The sequence below is a fragment of the Ambystoma mexicanum genome, chromosome 5q (genome assembly GCF_040938575.1).
Source record: "Ambystoma mexicanum isolate Mex_15411 chromosome 5q, UKY_AmexF1_1, whole genome shotgun sequence".
NCBI classification, from domain to species: Eukaryota; Metazoa; Chordata; class Amphibia; order Caudata; family Ambystomatidae; genus Ambystoma; species Ambystoma mexicanum.
In genome coordinates, this window is record NC_090933.1 from 861,531,983 (window position 1) to 861,557,355 (window position 25,373).

Consider the following 25,373-nt stretch of genomic DNA (forward strand, 5'->3'; position numbering starts at 1 on the left):
GAAAGGCACTGTCTCCTGAGTAAAAGTGGTTAAAGCCCCTTGTGTTCCATGAGGCCAGTAGGGGTTTTCCCCTAACTGCCTGAATGTTGGCCTATTGTCTTTTTTTTCAGTTCTTAATTTGTGGGCTCCTTGTTTCAGTTGTTGAGTTCCACTGCCTCTCGTTAAGGCCTTTGAGTTGGAATTATTCACCGTAAATTTCAATTTTGCCGTTGTACTAACGGCGGGGGGACTGAAACCATCCCTCGATCTTTTTACATCCACCTTGTTTCTGTCTCCCCCTCTTGGTCTCTATGAGTCTTTCAGCCTTTCTTTCAGCACATCTCGTTCTGTCTGGTTGTGGTCTTTCCTCGTTGGGATTGCTATGCCAATTAGTTTTTCTGGGCCTCTCTCCCTATAATTTGATGTGCAATCCTTTCTTCCCCATTCCTTTCACGATGTCTGATTCTAGTATGCTCTCTTACTGAATTTTTTTGATGTTCTCTTGGGGGTTCTACATGCCACAATTCCGATCTTGATTTGTAGCTTTCATATGATGAGTGGTTCCGATTTTCTTTCCTGCAGCTAACTTCATCTCCTTCCACCTCTGTTAATCTGAAACCTGCATCAGCCAACTTTCCCTTGGAATTTAACATTAGGTCGGTTGTTCTTTGAGATCGTAGGTGGATTATTATCACATCTGGCCTCTTTTCATCTGGAAATTCGACTATCAAGATGTCATCTGCTGAGATCTTCCTAAGTGATGTAATTTGTGTTATGATGGTCATCAGATTTTTCCTATTGAGAATGATCTTTTTTTAATCTTTTGCTACTCTCTCCAGCTTGAGTTTGTAGGGTCTCTGCAAACCTTTTTTTTTTACCCACATACTCCCTCTTGTTTTCTTCTGTGTTCTCCTTTTTTTCATTGTTTTGCTGACTTGACTTATTTTGCAAGGTCCTTTCTAGAGCTAGTCCCACTGATTGGGATATTTTTTTCTGTCTCTCTTCCAAGGATTTCCAAAATATGTGTCTTTTACGTTCTATTTCCTTTTTCATTTCTCCACTACGAGATCGTTTCCTGGGTTCCTGGTGCCTTCGGTCATCTGCCTTTTTTTTCTCCGGTCGTGCTGTTTTCGTTTTTCATCTCCTTTGGTCTTTTTTCCGGTTTCATAATGGTGGGACTGATTATCAATTGCTTGCCAATCTGACTGACTAATATTTTGCCATTGTTCATCCTCATTATTTTTACTATCAGCTCTATTAAATCACTCAAGTATCCCTCTGACTCCTCTTCACTTTCAATTTCAGTGGTGACTGGATTTTTAGAGATTTCTTTAATGCTAGATGCATTGCAGATCTTAATTTCCAGCCTTGGGTTCTTTGCTGGATGGCTTTGCTCTTTCCTTGCTGGAATTTTTATGTTTCATAAGAAGGACTTTGAGCCACATTCATTCCGTTTGTTGGTTTGATTTTTTGGTTTCTTTTGCGATTTATCTTGAAGCTCTTTCGGTACTACCTTCAAGGTAGTTTCTATTGCATTCTTCGTCTCATTTTGTGATTCACCAAAAATTGCATAACTTGACTTGTCCCTTACATCATTGCCCGATTTCTGCATGGCCTTTTGAGGGAGGTCACTGGCTGGATTTTCTTTACGGTCTTGTTTTGCTATGAACTTCTCGGGACCCCTTCCTAATCTCATGGGTCCCCCTCTGTCTTGATCACAATTTATTTTCGTCCTGTGACCGAACTTGGAACTTTTGTTTCTTCCTGTTCCCCTCTGTCTTCTCGAGATGCCTCGGTCTGTCGAAAATTGAGGGTGTCTTGTTGATAATTGGTACGTATCCACTTGTGGTCTTCTAGTATCGCCTCCATCAAAAGTTTTTTATCATTGGTGTCACGGCATGCTAAATCACTCAGGCGATCTTGCCACTTATTTGATTTGTCTGCTTCCTTGTCCATTCTCAGCTCTAATCTTTTTAACGCTCCTTCGATTACAGTTATCTGATCCTTTGTTTTAGAGTTTACCGCATAAACCATTTGCAAGGATTCGTTGATGTTCTCAGAGAGCATGAGAAAAGGGGTCATTGTAATGTTTGCAGCCGCCATCACCACATTCTGCGTGTGGACAAGGTCGTCCGTTCTCCCCTTATTGCACAACTCTCTTATTTTTTCAAGGGAGTATTCATCCATCCTAGCTTCCAATTTGTTTTTTTGCCCCTGGTTTGTCGCCTCATTTGTCTTGTTAATACCTTTGTTCATATGGGGCCCTATATCTTTTTCCTTTTGTCCATACCGATTCCGAGCTTCCCATTCAAAGTGGTCTTCTACATCAAGCACAGCTATTTTTTCTTTAATAAAGGACAAACTTTTCCTTTTTTCTGTAGTAATTTTCCCAGTGAGTTTTGCTATGTTCTGAACAAGTTTTTGTGCCAGGGCAGAATTACTGGATTTTTCTTCCTCTGTGATCTTCCCTTCCTTTGGGGCCTTGGCATTTGGAGAGCCTATCATGATCCCTCAGTGATCTCCAGTCCCTGGGCTCCAGAATGTCTCTGCTGCCTGGGAAATTCTTGGCATTTTAGTTTGGATTAAGGCCGAAGTTTGAGGTGATGTATCCATATCTCCCCAAAAGGCCTTATCCTTCCAAGTCATTAACTCTGATTCGCTGATTTCTCCTGTTTGCCTTTCATAAGCTTCAAATACCTCCTTTCTAGAATACTTGCTCCTCTGATGTTTAGTTTCTTTCTAAGTGGAGGTTGATAGTATTCCTGCACCTGGTATTTTCTGAGGGTTTGCATGGAGATTTGAAGTATGTATGGTTTCTTCTAGAGCGCTAGTGGTGATTTTCTCCCCTTGAGATACCAATTGAAGATTAGATTTATATGCCTGGGGGGCAGAGTTTTCTCCCACTTGTATCATAGCTACTGGAGCTGTAATGGGTGTGGCATTGTCACTATCCAATAAGTCTATTGGCGGCCCTAGTACATCCGGGCTCACAATGGGTATGGGGGGAGCGCGAGCCTGTTGTGCGGGTCTAATAAAATCAAGATTCTGGGCTTCCTCCCCTCCCGCTTGTATTCATTTTTTCCTTGCATGACAAATCTGTCATATCTGGGAGAGCTATTTTAGACATCTACTCCGTGGTCTTACAGCCCTCCTGTTCCATGTCAGTGGCCAGCCACTGCAGTGTCAGCAGGGGCCCGTCTATCTTCCTTGGAGGTATCAAACCTCTTACTGGTCGATTGGATGTATTACCAATACCCAGTTCCCTAGAGGTTCCTTCCAAAGGCTCAGACTGTGTGGATGATTGCACACCATCGCACAATATGGTGGCTTCCATGTTCGTTTTACTTCTTTCTGGTGTGTTCCCAAGTTCAGCACACTCTTTCAATACCTGGCCCTTCTCGGTTGGTCTAGGGAGGGTGGATATATTAATTGGGTCTTGAGATTGAAGTTGGATTGGCATCCTCTAAAGTCTCCTGAGGGAGTCTCTCTTTAGTAAATGGTTACAGTGATTGTTTTAAAGACGGCAAGAGTTTACTTTTCGGGGTTCTGGAGGGTGATGTAGCCACCAGAAAGGCAGGATGGGAAGCTAGCCTCTGTCTTACCTGCATCCGCGTTTTCACACCGCCTCCCCCCCTGCGTCCGCAGGTTGGCTCGTCAGGCGGCCCATTTCCTCACATCGTGCAGCTCCTCTAAGAACCAAGAGTGTCTGTATTTTATGATGTGATTGATGTTTTTGTTTGTATATCAAGACCAGCAAGCCAGCAAACAGCCAAACAGTCAGGTGAAGTTGCGCTTGTCCTTGTCGTGCTCGGGCTACCGTAATGAGATGGCCGGAGATTTACTGATCGTAGACATGAAAGGTGAATGACGTGTCCAGGCTGTCAAAGAGTAATCAAAGACTTATAGTGATCATTGAAGTGAAAAACTGCTTGTTGATTAATTGAACATTTTGAAGAACTTTATTTATAAAACACAAGTTGTGTCAACAAAATTCAACCTTGATTGTTTGGCTCTATTTTTGAGCTTGTGAAAGTGTGCAGGGGACGGGATTCCTCTATTAGGAACTTTATCTGTCTCTTCATAACCTCCACGCGTCACTCCTGGCTATGCACAGGATGATTGTGGTCCTCCTCTCGCTGTGCACCATATGTGCCAAAAGCTTGCCTAGTCATTCCTGCTCCCCATACCTGTGTGCGGCTGCTGGCCTATCGAAATATCGCAGCTCTCTGTCAGCTGCCACCCGAAATTTGTCCAGTTGTGATTTCATTTCAGCGTTAATCTGTGCTGTCGGATTGGTTGCATATTGCGACTGTAGTCTGGCCAGTGTTTCTTCCCTCCTCTCGAGTTCCCTACGTATGTCACGGAGTACTCTTAGCTCCGTGGACATGGCGATAACCCTGATATAGGCCTTGAACGCTTGCCATAGGACCGATGGTGTGTTACTGATCCTTTGTTGTATTACTCAGTAATATGTTTTGATAAACTGTTTCTGAATACGGGGTCTGCCAGTGCCTCTGCTTTGAACCACCACAGTGCCTTCTGTGGGGCTCCTTCCGGGATATCTAATTACAATTATACTGGTGAGTGATCAGATAGTGTTCTATGTAGTATCTTGGTTTCAGTCGCCAAACCCAATGCCCTCTGCGATACCAGCCAAAGGTCTATTCTGGAATGCGTATCGTGGACTGATGAGTAAAAGGTGTAAGCCCTTTGTGCCCCTTGTAGTGTCAGCAAGGCATCCCTCAGTCGATGTTCTGTCTAGGTCACCATCTAATATGGTATTAAAGTCCCCTCCGCATATGACTTCCGCAGCAGGGTATTTAGCACATTTCTGAAAGACCTCTGTATAATACTCTGGGTCATCTAAATTGGATCTGTATGCATTTATCAGTAATACTTCAGTGCTGTCTAATTTCCTATGCACAACGACATATCTGCCACTTGGGTCGCTCTCCGTCACGTAGTGGATAAATGGTAGTGATCTATGTACCAGTGTCATAAATTCCCAGGCTCTCGTGGAGTAGGAAGTATAGAATCAGTGTTACGCTCACCTGGTATCCACATGCCGCCACCCAGCTGTGGGGACTCTGGTGCTCTTCTCAGCCGCTCCCTGGTATAATCAGCGGGGAAGTTCTGCCTGGAAAACAGGTGGGCAATGTTCAAGACTGGGCAACTGGGGTAAGAGCCTCCCAACACCCCGTATGCCTGCAGCCCTTCCCCAGACCTTTCCTCACCTTGTTATGTATTTTGGCGTGCTCTGTGTCCTGCCTTCTTGGCAGGGGCACGTTGTCCTTTGTGGGCGAGTGAGCTCTAGTTACTTCACTGATGCTGCCCTTTAGAATCTTTCAGGTAGGTCTTATTACCGTTATACTGTAAGCCTTTCTTGGATTCAATAATGTCTTTTCTCTCTCCTTAGGTGCGCGGAAGTTTGCTGTGGAAGGTTGGCTGAATTTGGACCCACCGGCAGGTGATGGTGTTTCGAGAGCGCCTTGATGCGGTAAGTAGGCGCTATGCACAACGCTATGATGCCTTGCCTTTGCTAACCTGTTGTCTTTTGTTCCCGTAGGTTGCGGTGCTCACCGGGAGCAAGAAGTCCCAAGGCGGTGCTGGTCGATGGGCGACTTGAGAGGTAAGCTGCCGGCACAATTGTAAATGTCTAATGTCTTGTTTCTCTCCTTTTGCAGATCCGATGGTCCGGGAGTCTCGCTGTTCCTTGGATGTTGTTTGCAGGAGCAGAGGGCAGCTAGCGGTGGTATCACAGGTAAGCTGCTGCTAATAACAATGTTCCTTTTGTTTTTCAGGTGCTGTTCTTCCGAGGTTCGCAGATGCTGCTGAACACGATGAGCGTCACATTGCAGGATTGCAAAGTAACGCGAAGCGTGTTCTCCAAGTCGGGTGTGGTTTAAATAGCATCAAGAAAGTAGTCCGGGTAAAATTGTCCCTAGGCTACCACACCCAAAACACTATACCGCATACCTTGGTTCCAAGGAGCCAAGCTATGTGGATGCCGCCATGTTGACTGGCATTGAAATAAAGTAGTTCCCAAGCACAAGTCTTCATTAAGTATGAGCCTGGCCCCAAGAAGGCCTAGGCAAAGGATGCCTAAGCTTGTTGGGGGCCCGAGCCGAGACGCCTCCTGGCCCATGGGCCTGCAGGGGGGGGTTTCAGAAAGTGGCTTGTGACAATCAGTGCTCTCCCCACCCAGGGGCGAGTTTACGTGCCTGGTGTTCAAATAAATGTGTTTCTTGCAGAAACAGCCTCTGGGCACCTTGTCTATTTACATACGCTGTGGGATGTTTTTACCCATGCATCCAAGCCCTACCATAAAACTGTGCAGTACTGGCATGGAAAACATCATGATGGCCAGAACTCCCCAGAGAGTGCACAGGGAAAACATGAAGAATAGGATGCCACCCATTTTTGCCTATGTTGTGAGCACAGGAGGGCACTGCCTAAAACCACCATTGGGCTACACAAACAGTAGCCTGAAACCATTGGGAATGGCAATGCTGATTGCCAAAAAGCAACTCAGAACTGTGGGGAATTCATTTTCTTAATCCCAAAAATGGTTGCAATACCGGATCTCACCACTATCAGAAAGCCGGCGTTTTAAAACCACCAGACTTTTGTGTAAAACTGAACAGAGGAACCCAAACCAGACCAAGGAAAGACTTGCTAAGAGGTGAATACAATGTAAAACTATATTCTGAAATGACTTGAAGGAAGTAATTATTTAATGTATAGGTAAAAATTGTAAGTTTGATTTAAACTGGGAACTAAAGTGACATTTAGCTGAATTCTGCCTGACAACTACCCCCGACAGGAGAAACCTGCTCAGCCACTCTTCCCAGGCCTAGCTGCATCCTGCTTCCCCACCAAAAGGAGTTGACACCTCTCTGATTAGATTAGGGGAGGGGCACCGGCAGGAGGTTGCACAAAGCCTTGTCCTGGACTCAGGCAAATGTTATATTGGGGGGGCCGTAAAGTGGCTTCCTCTTGGGAGAAGTGGGAGGAGAAGTGCCTCTGGGAGCCACCCGAGCTGGAGGGGTGGGCAGACAGAAGCTTCCCCATGTGCTTTGGAACCTAAACCACACCCATCTGGGCCAGAGAATAATTTAAAAAAAAGATGGATAATTCATAGTGCGGACTGGTCAAAATTATATAAGTAATATCATTATTCTTGTGATTTTTCTGTGCACGTTTTAAGAGGTGTTAGGACCCTGTGGCGTATGCTGGGGGGGTTGCTAGCAGAAAATAGGGTCTTACTCCAAATGTCTGCATGTTAAAAATCTGACACTTCATCAATTAATGTCCATACTCCTTGCACACATGTGTGTAATTTTTGGTAAATGTCCGATATTGGTAAACCAGTCAAAAAGCGCAAAATGTTGTCATTTTTGAATGCAAGCCCCCAGGAAGATCAGAGGCGGACAAGCATGGGCCATAAGGAATATATAATGTGTGCATGTAATTTAAACAAATCGTGTATCTGGGAAATATATATTTGAATCAAATATAGATTTGTGGGCAAATTGACCAGGGGAGGATCCTCTGACCCATAAACAGACCTCATCATGATGACAATCCATTTCCTTCCCCCAATCATGGGAGAGGGGAGAATTGGGCCAATGACAAGTAGAGAGGGGCAGGCTCAGTTATGCCACGCACACACCCACTTCCAAAACACATAAAAAGAGACTGCTGGGACAGGTAGAGAAATTCAATTCCATTTTCTGCGGGACGCTCTGCCGGGAGACTCCAGACTTCACATCCATCAATCTCCAAAGACCAGAACTTTACTTCAGAACTTAAAGCAAGGGACTAAACCTACAAACTGAGAACTCTTCTCAGCAGGCCTCAGCATCCTTAAAATCATCTTCAAACTATTCCACAGCGAGCTGTTTGAATTCTGTGCCAAGAACTTTTGCCGGAACCGCAGACCAGACCCAAACCACTGTGAGCAGAACCAGAGATCCGGATCGCTGTGAGCAGAACCGGTGCCTGATTGACCTGCCGAGCAGAGAGAACCGCCGCTGGACGTGTTGACCAGATTCGTGACAAGGCCTATTTCAAATTTATACTGTGAGTACCTAGCAGAACTGTGCAGAACCAATATCTTAGTTAAAATAATCTAATCCAAACTATTTTAACCTAATTAGAACAGCCTCCTAGAAATCGTGTCATCTGTCATTTGTAAAGCTGCACAACTGTCACCTGTCAATTCTGCAGCTGCAAGCTGTCACCTGTCATTTTGAGTTTTACTTTAAATCCGAAAATCTACCTTTATTAAATCGTCTGTATCTCCGGAACCGTTTGGGCTAGGAACGCAATCACGATTTACGCACTCGCGAAATTTACCGCGATTTGCGATTTGGCTTAATTTCTCCACTTGTCAAAATAGCAGCTCCATTCTTTCCTTTGTTAAAATCCGTTTTCAACCTGGTAATAACTCATAGAGCATTGCTAAAGTGAGTCTGAACTAATACCAACAAGCATCTCTCACTCACCCTGAATCTCTAGAGGGAATTAAAAGCAACTTTAGCACCTTTCACTTCCTTGCAAACCACATTAAAGTAATTCGCCTGTGTTTAAAACTCATACCTGTTTTCTCTAAGCTTGCTGGGGGAACTGGAACTGTGTATTGCATTATAAAGTGTGATTTGTTGGGATTCTTGAAGACTGTGTGCTCTCCTTCCATTTCTTGTATTGCATAGGGGGGGAGTGAATTGTCAAAAGAAAAAGTGATCATATTACCTTTTGCTAAAATCATAACAAGTTATTTCTGTACTGCATTTTATTCCACCTTGCATTTCCTTGAAACCATAAAGCATTTTCAGCTACCTCATCCTCTATACTACTCCTAAGTAATCAAGTGTACCACTGTAACATTACCAATTGTGGATCCACATCATATGTCTCAGTGCACTATCAGATATTCATGTATTATAAAAGTGTGATATATATCTATTGTTTAATTTTTCAAATAAACCTTTTAATTTGCAAAACAAACCTACTTCTTGGCTCAGTGGGGTCAGGGGGATTCTAAGAGAGGGGTGTTATATAAGGGTTGTCATCCAGAGTACAGGAACTGGACCTAAAAATATATCAATAAGGGTTTCCCTCAGCATCCCAGACTAGGCATTGACTTAGCTGTAGTGTTGAAGTGAAGCCGCTTAACAACGCCAGTACTTTCCTCATTCTCACAGGCATACCAAGTCCCCTTACATTCCAGCTAAGCAGCTTTATCCCTGCCAGTCCCTTATCAGCAATAGTCTCTCATAGGTTCTCGTAACACTTTCTCCCTCCAGTGCTTTCTACTAGCCTTGCTGGAACACATTGCAGACCATTAAAAACTCACCTGCTTCAGTACCCTGATTAATTGTTACCGCTTGTTCCTGATCCATGTTTTTTTCCACTGTTCTTACGTACTGTTGATCTCCTGTGTGATCCATGTTACCTGTACCTGATCCATGTTTGCTCCACTGTTGATGTACTGTTGAACTCCTATGTAAAGCGCTTTGGATAAAGGCACTATATAAAGAACAAAAAAATATAAAATACAAATACAAAATACAATCTGTGCATTTATTTTAACTTTTTCTCCCCAACTCCCCTCTCTAACACCCTCCCCAACCTTATAGTTTCCTGAACTTCAACTACGCATGCCCTTCTGCTCTTCCCCCCTCCCTCGCACTCTTAACTAAACAATGCACTCTTATTGGGGGCAGCCACTGCAATGGTGGCCAGGGTCCCGGAAATATGTTAATGCTTGCCAGTCAAAGTTTCTTTATATCACAAAGTAACATTACCAATACACATAATAAAGTATTCCGATCTGCCAGGTGCTAGAAATTTGTCCCAGGTCCCCATACCTGCTGATTACTGTGTTTGTTCGATACCTCGAGTTACTACAGGCGTGGACCAAATCTCTGTTTCAACGTTGAGCAGTCAGTTCCTCATACTTAAATGGAAAGTATCTAAATGTTCAAAGGTATCGCAGGATTATAATTGCCTCTTACCTAGAACATTCTGCTCGCTGTCTGGGTCCATTACTGGGGTGTTGCTGCCCCTGACCCTGCAGCAGCCCAAGTGTATTTCTCTACCCCTGTCTCTGATGTGTGCAGCCGGCCATCCTCTGGGATCGGCATCGCCATAGTCTATCTTTTTCTTGAACACATTTGCTGCTTCTGATGTAGTGGTTGAGGCCCACCTACGCAGCTGAGGCAGCAACCCCACCCACGGAGCGTTGCTCCCCACAATCAATCTTCATCTATCTCCCCCAGCTGCTTGTTGGGCAGGGGGATGTTTGCTTCTACACAGGTAACTGCATCCTCCGGAAACGTGAAGAAGTACGTTTTGTTTTTGTATTGCATGCGCAGAGTAGCCGGATATAGCATTGCGTAGGGAATCTTTCGATCTCTCAACATTTTCTTCTCTCCATTGAACGTACACCTTTCTTGATGGACTGCCAGGGTGTAGTCGGGGAAAATGCAGATCACACTGGACCCCATCTTTAGTTCTTGCTTATGTCTCTGTCCCTGTATTTCATAAGTCTTGCTATTATCGGCCTAGGGTAGATGCCTGGCTTAGGTTGCGCCGCTAGGGATATGTGCATGCGTTCAACTACAAACATTTTCCACCAGCCTGGGTCTCCCAGCAGATCTTTTAAGAGCTCTTCGACAGCCAGTTCCATCGGACCCTTCAACGCATCCTCTGGGAGCCCTACAATATGTATATTGTTTCAGCGAGATCTCGCCTCCAAGTCTTCACACTTTAATTTAACAGTACCCAAATCCTTTGCCATGTTTGTCACCGTGTTCTGGAATGCCTATAAAGAGTCTCCTGCGGTGCTAATCGATGCCTCTCTCTCTGTGATGTGCTGTGTGGCTGTTTCCAGCTGGGTGCGGTTTGTTTTGACATTTATGTTAATTTCATCAAGCTTGTCATTAATAGATGTCAATCCATGTTGCATTGAGGTGAAGACGCTCCGCAGGTCCATAGTAGCTGGTGTCAGCATCGAAGACAATGTTTCTGGGTTGCATGAACCGCTGTCTCCTGTGCTGTACAATTTGTTGGCTGGTTTGGCAAACTTATCCATTCCTCCACTTTTCTTTGAAGCTGTCCCTTTAGGCATTTTACTGGTCACTGGGTTCGGGCTCCATATGTTGCTGCGCTTCTGTTGTGGGCTGAGTGAGTCCGGAGTGTACTCCGTTAGTGCCTTTCCTGGGTACGTTCACTCTTATGGCAGTAAAGGAGCAGGCTTGATATGGATTGCGTGTTATCTGCCTGCACCAAGTGCTTTCACACACTGTGTACTTTCCAGCATCCCTTGTTCTCCCTTGCGTATTGGTTCATCACTTATATGTCACGGCTCAATTTCCGGACTCTCTTTCCAATGTGAAATGTTGACGTTGGTCCCTTCACTGTACCTCCCCTGGTGGCCTATCCTCAAAGTGTAACTAAGAGGCTGTAGCGTGTGACCAATTGCAGCAGGGCCCGATATGTTCATTTGGGCTCTGGCATCCCCTTGCCTTAGACAGCCAGCAATGTGCCACTTGCTTTGTTGTCTAATATCTCATTGCTCTGTATTTGTCCAGTAGTACCCTGTCAGGAGGGGAACTGTGCTCTGCGTGCACTGATATGGACTAAGAGGGGGTGGGGGAGTGAGAGGCTCCGTTGAGATCTTGCAGGGGTCTGTTTTGTGCCACTTGTATTCTAAGAGGGCCTTTTGTCAATCAGCACTTGCAGATTGCTTAATTCGCTTGCGCAGCAAATGTTCTGTGGTAGCTGGGGCCCAAAGAGTTCCTGCATCCTATTTGTATATCTCTGGGTGGGTTGGTCCTCAGAACACTGCTGTGCGTCTGCTTATTGAATCACCATGAAAACGTTCACGGCTTAGATCTGGGGTTCAGCGTACCCCTTGTTCTTTTGTTCCACAGCTTAGGCTGGGGCTCAGGGGACCCCTTATTGCTGCGTTTCAGGGCCACCGGCTGTTTCCAGTTCTGTGTGCGTCTGCACAAGTGGATGAGGGTCGTTCCGCCCCTCCACTCCACTTAACTTGTCCGTCACATCCTCCAACGGTGCAAGCGCTGGGTGGAGTCGTAGGGGAACAGTGGAAGTCAGGCATGTCTGGCCGCAGTGTGTGGGAGCTTCTGTCCGATCTCAGGCCACTCAGCCAGCCGTCGCTGTAGGTGTTGGTCAGCTGCTGGATGGGGCTCAGAGGGCCACCTTTCAAATTTCCCCTGCGTGAGCTAAGATCAGGGTTGGCGTTCTGCCGCGGGGTAGACTACAGACAGGCCGCTACCTCCGTCGCCCGCCCCTGGTCACCAAAGACATCTCTGAGTTTGGATCAGGCCAGGTGGCCGTCCGGGTGCCGGGATCAGGGCCTCCAACTCCAATGGCTCTCGCTCATCTCAGATGTCGCTCCACAGCAGGAGGCATCTGCGAGGGAGCAGCCACTCGCAGTGAAGCGCCCGCTGCAGGCCCTGCCACGTAGAGGGTCGTATCTCTTGTTTTGTCAGATAGCCACACAGTAACACTTATGTTTGCTTTATTATAGATGGGGAGAAAACACGTCATGTCACAGTAAGAAATGGCTAAAGTGGCTGTATCAAAATGCCATTATACCACATACAGCAAATGTGGATCTTGAAATTTTGTGGCTAGAGATGCTTCACGGTAAGAGACTTAAATTGCAGTTGGCAGTAGTAAGCTTTCTAAGGGATACTTGCAGATTACAAGTGCAGGCTGAGTTAATATAACTTCAAAGTATGGTAATTTTGTATCTTATCATCTTTTTTATTGCTTAATAGTGTTTTGGGTTAGTGGTATAGGAATATTTAAAAGGAAGATCGGGTTAATCAATATAATCTTAAAGAAAGTGCCTTGGGATCTAGGATCCTGGTATTTGTGAATGAAGATTGGTTAATCTAACTCTATTATGAAAGTTTTTCATTTTTTATTTCTGTTCCTAGTGGTTGCGGTATAGGATTGGAAATATTTAACCTTTCCTAATGTTTTCTTATGTATTTTTTATATTGTGATATGATTTGCTATGGAGTGATACCAATGTTGCAAAATTTGGAATGTATGAATATGTAAAAAATTTGAATGTATGAATATGTAAGGTTTTTATGATTTTTTCACGTAAGATTTTGTAAAGGTTACCATGTAACCGTTAACAAATAATAAATAAATTATTACCACATAATAGCACATGTCGTACTTGCTGTACCATGGGTGCCCATTAAAATGTATGTAGTAGCAAACCCGCGCTGCCCCCCTCCCACCTCCTGTCAAAATCTCAAAATCATCTCCTTGGTCTAGCACAAACACAAGCACACACACATTCACACACCATTCATTCGCTCATTCACACCCACACCCAGCCACCCATATATCATACACTCAAGCATTTAGGCATACATTAAATAATACACACCCTTGCATGCACACACATATGCATCCAAACATACATTATACACATGCAACACCCTCATAAGCACACATAATTGTTTTCCAAATCCGTCACACTGACGGACACCTCTCAAAGCAGGCTCCCAGCTCCCATGCTCCACAGATATGGGAACCAGGAAGCTAGGGGAGCTCCCTGGTTCCTGACATGTGCAGCGGAGCCAGGCCGCCTCCAGCATGCGCATCAACCAGAACTGAAATCATTTATTTCTGAAGTCACTGTGCTTGCTATGCCAGTGGGTGTATATCACTACACCCACATGCAAGGCTGGAAAAGCTTCCCCCATATTGTCACAGGATTATTTGAAGGACACTGAGCAGAAGGTTCTATTTCCCACCAATATTCACAGGTTACTTTTAAGGTTTCAAAATAGCCCTATACATGCCTCCTACTCACTGCTGATCCCAATGACCTCCCTCTACACCAGCACCCCAAGAATACATAGAATATATCTTTTTGAGTGTAGACTTCAAGAACCAGTGAAGTGGTGGTCAACTATGAGTTAATAGGAACATAGGTAAAGTAGTGCAAGTTACAGCAAAGCTGTGTTATATTACAATTAAGCAACAACAGTTGTCTACTGTGTGTGAAGAAGGTGCATCTTGAAAGGGGGCGGGGGTCCTGATCACTTTCTGAATTGCATGAGGGTGTGTGTAACTAATGTTCATGGGTATGAATGATCTTCTGTAGCTGGGGAGCATAGATCAAGAATGCATGCTTCCTGTTTGTTTACTTTTTGCAGCTTTAATCTGGTCTGGTCCTGGCTTCTTTTGTAGCATCAACCACCAGGGGTGGTGTCCTTTTCAATTTGGTAAGAGGGGTCTTTGCAAAATGGCAGCTTTGTAAATGATGCAACAGATCTTGAAGATGATGCTTGCATTTAGGGGAAACCAAAGTAGATCTAGGAGTGTGGGAGTAATGTGGTTACATTTGTGGAGGTGTTTTATGAGGCATGCTGCAGCGTGGAGTATGCTTATCATTGGTGGCTAGGCTTGTGAGAAGGGAATTTCTACTGCCAAGAAGAGAGAGGACAAGGGCCTGAACAATGGTTCAGGAAGTATTGTCTAAAATAAAGAGCTTAATTGTCTGCAAAAGAGAGTTGGTACTAAGCTTTATGGGATGTTTTTGTCATGTGCATTTTGAAAAAGAGACTAGTGCCATTGTGGAATCCCAGGGACTTGGCACATGGTGTCAGTTGCGGGGTAAAGCCTTCTAGCTTTATGATGAACTCTCAGTTCTGGATGTGGTGTGTTCAATGTTAATGTAGAAGAGGAGAAATTCCATTTTGGTGTGGTTGAGTACGAGGTATGCACTGAACATCCAGATTTGTATAAGGGCGAGGAAATCCTTGAGCTGGTTGATATCTTTGATGTAAGGGATTTTGAGTCAGGGTTGAGTATCACGTGCTTATTGGGGATGTTGATTATGTGGCTGGCAAAGAGGGATTATACAAAACACAAGGGACTGTTGTGGGTTTGCCTACTGTGGGTTGCCCAATATTATGATCACACTCGGGAACACACAGTTTCTTTATTGGGGTGGGTTTAGGATAAGCATGTATCTTTGTCTAGGCTTACAAGTGCATATAGATGCACTCCAGCGTGCTATAAACACATGTTGGGCCACTCAGGGCTGTCTATGTGTCTGCCACTATTTGGATATAATTCTTAAGACTTTAATAGGTTTTCTCCGTCAGGCAGGTGCAGGTATGTTTTTAAAATACTGTAGAGTGAACATTGTGTTCTCCAGTGGGTTCCTCTTTTTCAAATTTAGATTATACAAGTTGAAAAATCTTATTGCTTATTGGACCCTTAATGTTCATTAATAAAGGATCCTAATTCGTAAAACTCTGCCTGTGCTTTTTTTTCTTGGGCACCAGATCAGGTTTCCCAACAGCCGATCGGTTTCTGTGGTATGAAGTGGTTAAACCACATTCCTCAGGGCTTTAAGGGGGCATCGGTGTGGGTGCCTCCTGGGTTACAATGGCACCGTGGTCTGCATTATTCAGTGTCCTCTCCCTGTAGGGATGACAGGAGGGGTGGGGGAGAAAAGAGGGGGAGGGGCATATTACTTAATACAATGATTCCCACCTTTCTAATCTTGCGTATGGTTCTTATTAAACACAATGCACATGAATAGTACAACAATGGAAGGGGAGGCTTACCCTTTCCATGTAGCTAGTGGTTCTGTGCACGGTAGGGTGAGGCAGCCTGAGACCTAGGGGCCAAACACAGTTATCAATAACGAGTTAGAGCGCATTCACTCGCATCTGTAAGCATTAACGCAATGCATTCAAACATTTAGTCATCTTATTTTAAAGCTCATTCAAAAACCGAAAATTGCAAGTGATTTGCTCTGCGGGTGGCCGCACGCTGGCGTGCCAACTCCTACAGCAAATATACCACATCAGACGGGATCCGAACGATCGGTCCTGTCTGTGTCTTCACTAAGTCCGAGCGCATGTCAGATTCGCCCGCTGCTGGGGGAGAGGCTGCAAGCACATGACAAGTGCTCTGTACAACAGGGGCTTACCTCCTGCTTTCGTCCAAAGGGGTCTGGCGGGCCGCGCGTGAGGAGTTCTCTACACTGTGGCTCGCCAGACCCCTTTGTTTATGGTTTCCATGATGCTGCTGCGCGTGGCACGCGCAGTGCACAAAATGGCCGTCCTGGAGTGTCCTCACGGCGTCCATTTTGGAGTCAGGCTTTCTGTCTGATTGGGTCGAAGAGCGCTTAAATCCGTTAGTTATGTGCCACTGTACCTGCAAACACAGTAGCGGTGTTACTGCCTGATTGGTGATAAGAGTTCAATATAAATAAATATACTTGTAAAGCAGATGGTACACATTGTATGCAATTAATTCATGGGGGTATAAAGGTGGTGTACCCGTATTTCATTGCACGCATCAGTCATCCTGACGTATGGTAGCGGTGTGTCCATATTGGCACACTAGAACTATTGGTGACCCGATTCAGGATCGGTGCAGAGCCATGGCACAGTGCAGGATGTATGCGCTTACACGATTGCAAAGGACTGCATATGTCTACATTTGTGCACATCACTACACATGTGGCATACAAGGGTATATATATATATATATATATATATATATATATATATATATATATAGGTGACGGAGACTGGAATGTCTCACAGTGCATCTGTTCACCAGATACTCTCAGTAGTCATTCTGTGATCCCAGTTATACTCAATGACAGAAAACACACAACACACACAAAACAAAAGATGGGCTTTTCATCCAGGATAGATTCCGGGTAGTTCAACCCCATACTATTCGTGACCTCACAGTTGCTAGACCACGGTGTGGCCAACTGGTGTCGCTATTGTTCACATTGTAGCAAGTGTTTGCCAACTGGTTGGTTCATTGAGTCCAGACTTATCGGTTTTCAAACGGAAGATCCAAAGTTGTTCTCTTCTGTAGAGGAGGTCATGAATATTTCCGCCCCTTGTGGGTACTGCCATCTTCTCGATAATGGACCAAGTAAAGTCCGCTGGGTTGTGTTGGTATTCATTTTGTTCGTATGCATGACCTAGGTTCGGCAAGACATGTTCTGATCGGTCTCATTGTCATTCCTACATAGCGCTTGGTACAAGGACATGTTATGATGTACATTATATTACAGCTATTGCAGTTGGTTAGGTTCTTTTGTGTTTATTGAATTAATTACCTTGGATTTATGTAAGAATTTTTTCACATTCAATCATTTTTTTTTTTATTGCTTCTATCAATTGAATGATTTTGCAAAAACAGGACGAACAAGTCAATCAAAATTTCTTTTCTGTTCTTTCTTCGCAAGCTTAATATTGACTTGAAGTTAGAGTTTGGGCTTTGCAGTTACCCTTTTGAACCTAAAAGTCTGATTGAATTTCTTGCTCAGCTTGTACCTTTCGGTGAACTGGAATTTGCTCCTTCTGGCCCCTCTGATTTGCGTAGACAAGACTCTAAAGCATTCTTTAATATTTTGGAATTTGCCAAAGCCCAAGTTGTCCTCGATCCACTCATCAGTCGATTCCACCAGGTTTTTTCTTCACACAAGGAGTCACTGTCTATTAGTGGTCTCAAGTAGGCTCTTCTCCACTTTATTGTTTCGGAGCAATGCAGAAGAATATGTTTTATGGTTTCTGGCTCATAATTAGTTTTACTTGCAGATTAAGGGAGTGGCCATGGGCGCTACTTTTCACCCGAACGTAGCCATTCTTTTTGTGGCTAATTTCGAGAAAATGTACATCTCCAGCCAACTAAATCTTTGGTGACACAACAGCAAACAATAGTGACAATACATTGACAATGTCATTTGTATATGGTAAGGATCTAAACACTCACTTAAAGCTTTTTTCAATTGGCTCAATACATGCAGTGATATTCATTTCACCATGGACTATAGCAACTCCACTATACAATTCCTGGATCTTAGAATCAGTCACTGTGAGGGCAAACTATCCTGCAGTCTATTCCGTAAGCCAACTGACCGGAACACACTTTTGCACTTCACTAGCAATCACCCCAACCACATCAAGGAGAACCAGCCTTACGGGCAATTTGTCAGAATCCTCAGAAATTGTACCTCCCTGGATGATTTATTTCAAAATGCAGGATTCCGAACTCCCGTGGTAAGCCCTTCTTTTCCACGGCAAGCCCTTTTTTGCCATTAAATTGTTTTCCAAATTGACTATCCTAAATCTATATGTATATCCTGAGTGCAAAGAAGGACACATGCAGAATTAAGGTTTTGTTTGCCTTACAGGATTTGCAATCCGCACCCTGATGATGGCAGCCATCTTCAATTTCCACAACTTTGTCGCAGAAACGCAACTTTGACAAGGGGGCATACACCATTCCCTTTATTGGCCTATTTGTGTCTATCAATATACCGCTTAACACATCACAGACAGAACAAATGTATTCAAAAGTTATTCCTGCATCTGGATTCCCTAAAATGAACTAAGGGCTGATTCATGGAATATGTGCGCCGAAAAACAGGGATTTGTATGCCATTCTGCCCGCAAATCCCCATTTGTTAAACAGGGATTCGCGGGAAGAATGGTGCACAAATCCCTGTTTTTGGGCACACAAATTCCATGAATCAGCCCCTATATGTCCATGTAAAGAATCTCACTATCCCTTTATGTGCAAACTAACCCTACTAAAGCGCTAGTGTGTTGCCTATCGAGGTTAGGTGTTAGATGAGAAGCTCGCTCTATACTAACTCTCTACTTTCCTGAACTGCTAAAGCATAGAGCACACTGTTTGGAAGTCAATTCCTCTAACATTTATTTATATTGCTTCTATTCTGTGTGACTTATTACTTTACTATATATTATCTTGTAATTAATCTGTTAAAACACAATCATATGGGTAAATTGATCATTCCATATGTATCTTAGTATTTACTCTTTCAAGTAAAATGATATGGTTTGGCCAAGCTCACTATTATTTGTACGAGTCCCTGGGATCAGGACATCACTCTGAGTCACTTTAAGTCAACCGGTTTCAGCGGAATTGGACCCACTCTCCGCTTTCTTCAGGACTGTGCCTGTGGACAATGTGGTCGCATTACAATACGAATAAAGACAATCTTCTTATTACTTGTCTTGCACTCAGTATGCCTTGTCTGGAGATGGTCTCGTTTTTTCGTTGGACATCGTGTTTCTATTTTCAATCCCTAAAAGGGAACACATATAGAAGGGGAACCAGAAGAACGTATCCTTTTTCTAGTCTTTTCTGTGCACATTCTCAATGATACAAGACTTACCTGTTCAGGTGTTTTATATTCTCTCATGTAGTGCCGCCTATGGATCTTCAACGTTTCATCAGTAGCTATCACTTTGTGCCCTGTGGATAAGTGATCCAGGGTTATTTCTCGATAGTCACGTCTCAAATCAATAGTATGTTTGTCAGATTCTCTCAGTTTCACTTACCCCTATTCGGGGACTTTTTCAAATATGTTAATCTCCTGGATTGGATTAGGTAATTTTTGCAGTCTTCTTTATAGAAGTTGCAGCAACCTAGAAGGGGAGAAATATATGGGATATAAGTTTACATCCCCGTTTCTAACTTGCTTTTTTGTATCAAGTCTGAATTTAATTATGAATTTCCGATAGTTATTGCTCATTATCTATGGATCTGGGTATTAAGGAGTTCATGTCATAGGAATATTAACATGTATTCCTATTGCGTATGTATAACTCGTCCCATATACTCAATGGTGCTGATCATGCCATGGTAACGGGACTTGGCGTGTGTTTGCTGTACCCTCCATTGCCATATATTTCCATCATCCCGTATGTAATGCAGTGCCAGGCTGCTAAGCGGCAGTTTCAAGAATGATAACGTGCATTACATTTTATAGTCCATCTTGTACCTGTTGTGGGTCTCCCTAGAGGTTCGACCACGGCATGCTACGTGTTCGAGGTTACAGCCACCATGTTGGAATCACTGAAGTTTTGTTTGTTTAGACACGTGACTCCAGCAGAACGATCATGTCCAGTCCTCTTTCTATTGTCTTTACTTAACTGGGCGAACGCCTCCTGTTGTATATTGATGTTAAGCGTACACCCTGTGTTGATATTTGGGCATTTTCTTATACAGTTTGAACGCTCGTTAGATAAAATGACAGAGTGAACCAATTGTATATTTATTGCTCCATATTCTGTACCCTCCATTCATCAATTGTATGCTAATCAAGCATGCCAAGGTCTACGCACATGCTATAGCCTAAATCAGGGCTTTCATTTCATAGCAGGTGTGTGCATATTGATCTATCAGCACGCTCATTCTGGTAAAGGCTACGTATATATCCTATATTGATGTGCATATCCTGAAATAAGAAATGTGTGCATTTCCTTACACAACAATTATGTTCATTTAGGTAAATTGACGGAGTAAGCCGATTTTTCATCCTACTATGTTCCATCCGTTTCTTAAATATATATAGTGCTCGAATGAGCCAAGGTCTGCACATATGTATTGGTTGAAGCCTTTTGACATAGGCGCATATTAGTGAGTCTGCACATACGTCCTAGTGGAAACTATTGGAGATGGACATGTGGGATTAAATAAGTACTTTTTGATATTTACAGTTAAGCTCACTGTGTCTCTGTTGTTAGCCTAGTATGAGGATCACACTTCCAATTCACACCCTCATTTTGAGTTTTTACTTTGTGATGTTTAGTGTGATTAAGTGATCACATGATGTATTTCCCGAAATATTCTTGAGTGAGGATTCGGCTTTACAGATATTATAGTTCTACTAAAGCTGGCACTGGTAGCATTATAGTGTTGCTAAGATTTGCCAAAATATCTCCTGATTGAGTCCCTCCAAATGGCTCTTGAGCCTAAAGATCCATTGTTGTTCTCTTCTCAAGAGGATGGCTCCCATGTTGGCTTCTCTTCTGAGTACCACTACTTTTTCCAGTATTGTCCAGCTGATATCATTTTCAGAGCGGTTGTTTTGTACAAAGTGCTCCACTAGGGAGGCAGTCATCCATTTCATCCTAATGTTGGATCTTTGCTCACAGACTCTCATTCTTACTGCTCTTGTGGTCATTCCGATGTAATTCTTGCCACAGGGACATTTAATCAAATACACCACATTTGTGGTGTTACAATTTGTGAGCAATCTTTGCTCCCATGGTGTAGTCCATCCTATATCAATAGCTGTGGTACACTTTGTGAAGGGACATACTGAACACGTACCACACGGTGTGTGTCCTGTGACCCTTTGTAGTCCCCACAGTCTTGGTTTCTTTTCCAGTTCCTTCCTTTCATCTCTGTATGTATGTACAAATGCAAAGAGTGGAACACTTAGCTCACCATCCCCTACATTCAAGATATACCACAACTTCTTCACCTCTTTCTTGATGCAATTAAGCACTGGTGAGTGGCTAAATACAGCAGTTATTTGGTTATCGTCTCTTGGTTTCTTTGGATGTTGGATTAGAGTCATTTCTCTGGGTATATTATGAGCTCTTTTTCTGGTATGTCTAATAGTTCTCTCTGGATAGTTTCTCTCTCTGAGTTTCTGAGTGGGTTTCTCTGCCTGGATGTCATACTCATTCCTAGTGGTGCAATTCCTTATGAATCTTAGGAATTGCCCGAATGGCAGATTCTCTCTCAGAGTTCTTTGGTGGAAGTTGTTGAACTCTAAAAGTGAGTTTCTGTCTGTGATTTATTGATATATTGTTGTTTCCACTTTGGGTCCTTTCCTGATGAGTTTCAAGTCTAAGAACGTCGCCGTATCTTTACTGAATTCATGGGTGAATCTTAAGAAAGAGTTTTGGCCATTTAGCCATTCTATGAATTCACGTAGGGTATTCTGTTCTCCCTCAAAGAGCATAAGGACATCATCTATGTAGCAACGCCAGCTCAAGATGTTTTGTGAGTATGTATTGGACTGATGGTAAATGCTATGGTCCTCAAAGTCAGTTACATAGAGATTTATTAGTGATGGGGCAAAAGTTGCCCCCATAGCGGTGCCTGATATTTGCTCGAAATACCTATCATATACCATGAAATAGTTTTTGGTGAGCGCTATCTCTGCCAATTGCATGATTAAGTTACTAGGTGTCTTAATAGCTGGTTGTTTAGTGTCTCGCCTTGTGGGATCTTGGAATAGAGGGATTCTATGCCCATAGTTACTATATAGATGTTATCACTAGGTAAGCTCAAATCCTTGAGGTGTACCAAAACTGATGCAGTGTCCTTGGTATACGATATCGTTAATGTCACCTCATTTTTGAGGAAGAAGTCCACAAATTGGGACAGAGGTTCCAATATAAAGCCAATCCCTGACACTATCGGACATCCTGGTGGTAGTGTGGTGCCCTTATGTATTTTGGGTAGTGAGTACAAAGCAGGGCATCTTGGAAATTTGGGGCAGAGGTAGTCTGCTTCTTTTGGACTGATATGTCCCTCTGTTAATGCTTCCTCAATTATTGGGTTAATTAGACTTTTCTAAATGCCGGTAGGGTCTTTTCCTAGTCTCCTATAGGTGGTTCTATCATCAACGAGTGTATTAACCATAGTGTGATAGTCTGCTTTATCCATTACCACCATGACTCCTCCCTTATCAGCAGATTTTATCACAATATCGTTGTTGTTTTAGAGATCTTTTAATGCATTATTCTCGGTTTTGCTTAAATTGAAGAAGGGATTGCTGTCCTCTGCCTCTATTATTACGTCCAAGGATACATTCTTATGGTCCCCCTTCTATATGTGTTCCCTTCTAGGGATTGAAAGTAGAAACAAGACGTCCAATGAAAAATCAAGATGCCCTCCCCAGACAAGGCATACGGAGAGCAAGACAAGAAATAAGAAGATTGTCTTTTTTAGTATTGTAATGCGACCACATTGGCCACAGGCACAGTCCTGAAGAAAGCGGAGAGTGGGTCCAATTCCGCAGAAACCAGTTGACTTATAGTGGCCCAGAGTGATGTCCTGATCCCAGGGACTTGTACAAATAATAGTGAGCTTGGCCGAAACCATATCATTTTACGAGAAAGACTAAATACTAAGATACATATGGAATGATCAATTTACCTATATGATTGTGTTTTAACAGATTAATTACAAGATAATATATAGTAAAGTAATATGTCACACAGAATGGAAGCAATATAAATAAAATTTAGAGGAATTGACTTCCAAACAGTGTGCTCTATGTTTTAGCAGTTCAGGAAAGTAGTGAGTTAGGATAGGACAAGCTTCTCATCTATCCCCTAACCTAGATATGCGACACACCAGAGCTTTACTAGGGTTAGTTTGCACATAAAGGGATAGTGAGATTCTTTATAGGGACATTAAGTTATTTGTAGGGAATCCAGATGCAGAAATAACTTTTGAATACATTTGTTCCGTCTGTGATGTGTTAAACTGTGAGTGGGTTGAGACAGAATGTTCTAACGCGTTGACTTTAGTTGTGTTTAACTATCAATAGATCACACCATATTTTCTTGCCCCCTGTCGCGTCGGCATAACGTGCCTCTGACCAAGGCACGACACAACCGGCCTATGATTGAGGCATAAACTGTTTTCGATCTGGGACCTTTCAAGGCATTACCAATTTCTGATAAATGACCTCCTTTATTTCAAAAGAATGGTCTTTGAGGACTGCCTTGCAACATAAATATGTTGTTGTACTATGGCACTATTTGCTACATGATGAAAATGTTCTCTTTTGTTTTTTCCTTTGAATGTCTCCATTGAATTTATTACATGAGATTCATGTTTTTCCTGTTCTTTTGAATGCCGTTATTTAACAGAATCAGTTTATTGGTTACTGCAAAACCTTTTCAGATCAAAATGACTCTTGTTTGAAGGTATCTATGTGTTTCCATGACAAAATGTCTTGTTATTGAATATGTTAATTTCAGCTTACTACGAGCTATAACTATTTACCTCTTCGACACTTCCATTGTTGGGGCTATACTTTACACTATTCCTTTTTGTTACCAATTATATTGTTTTATTGCCTTGTTCTATCATTGGTTTTTAGGTCAATAGTACCAGATCCTTTGCTTTGTTCGACCTGTTATATAAATGCATAAAGCGTTTATTCCAAAGAAAATAGATTAATTTTATTTGAACCACAACACATGTTTGGCTCTCTGCATGCTTCCTTCTGGCACCCAGCATGAATGATTTGATCATCAGTCTTCACTTGATTGTTGGGTGAACCAACTAGGCTTTCAAAAATAGAGCCATTTTGTCCGTGACCCTTTGGTAGCAGTACTTTTCCATTTTTGATTATTTTCTTAGTTGCCCTTTTCCTGCTACCTGTCACTCAGGTCAACCAAACCCTTTTTGTTTTTTGCCTCTAGGTCTGAAGCCAGATTAGTAGGCTCTGAAGCCAGACTAGTAGGTCTGTAGGAGGTTGTTGGTGTCAATGTATCCTCGATGTTAAGCGGCTAAAGCACATTTGAGGATCTTGCCAAGAAAAGGAAGGTTTGCGATGGGGGCATAGTTGCTGAGCTCAGTGGGGTCCAGTGTTGTTCTTTTCAGTAAAGGGAGTATTTGTCTGTTTTCAAGGACATGGGAAACGTTCCTTGGGTGAGGGATGCATTGACAATAGCCAGGAGTGTCTTGAAGATGGAAGAGTGTCTTGAAGATGGAGGGTGGCAGCATGTCAATAGAGTAGGGGGTATCTTTGAGGTGGCTTTGATGAATGCTAGACTGTTAGTCAAACCCCATCCACATTTATCTGTAGCAAACACACAGAGCAACTCCTACCAACACAGAAAACCTGAAGATGATGATCATCATCACCTTCTCAGTAATCACACAGGCCGCTGACATTGCAAGTAGTATTACCACCCATGACCTAGAAGCACTCTTCTTTACTGAACCCTAGCTCATTCCATCTTCAGTGTAGTAGTATTTTTATTTTGAAAACAAATAAAATATAACATTAACCAATTAAATCATCCAAGGTGTCCTCACATCAAAAGGAAACAGCATTCAACTCAGAAACAGGCTAAAGAGGACTGACAGAGGAATGCCCATCATTTATAAATCCTCCTGGCCATACGCCAGACTAGAAGTAGCAACTTTCACCTTCTTTGAAGCACTCTTCTGGCACTTACACCTCTCACACACTGAAATGCACCACAATCTCATCTACAGGCCACCAAAACCCAAACAATTCTTCATTGAAGACTTCTGGTGACCCGGTGACCTCCTTGTCCCTCATATACACCAACAATATCTTCTTCATGCATTTCAACTTCGCAGACAGCAAGGCCACCAAGTCTATGAAAGAGGCACTGCTCTGCTATTAGATAAACTGAGCATCACCCAGTGCACAACATGCCCAGCCCACAACCAATAAAACACCCTAGCCCTCATCAGCACTGCCACAAGAAGTATTCAGGATTGAGACACAGATTGCTCACGTGATCTCTGAC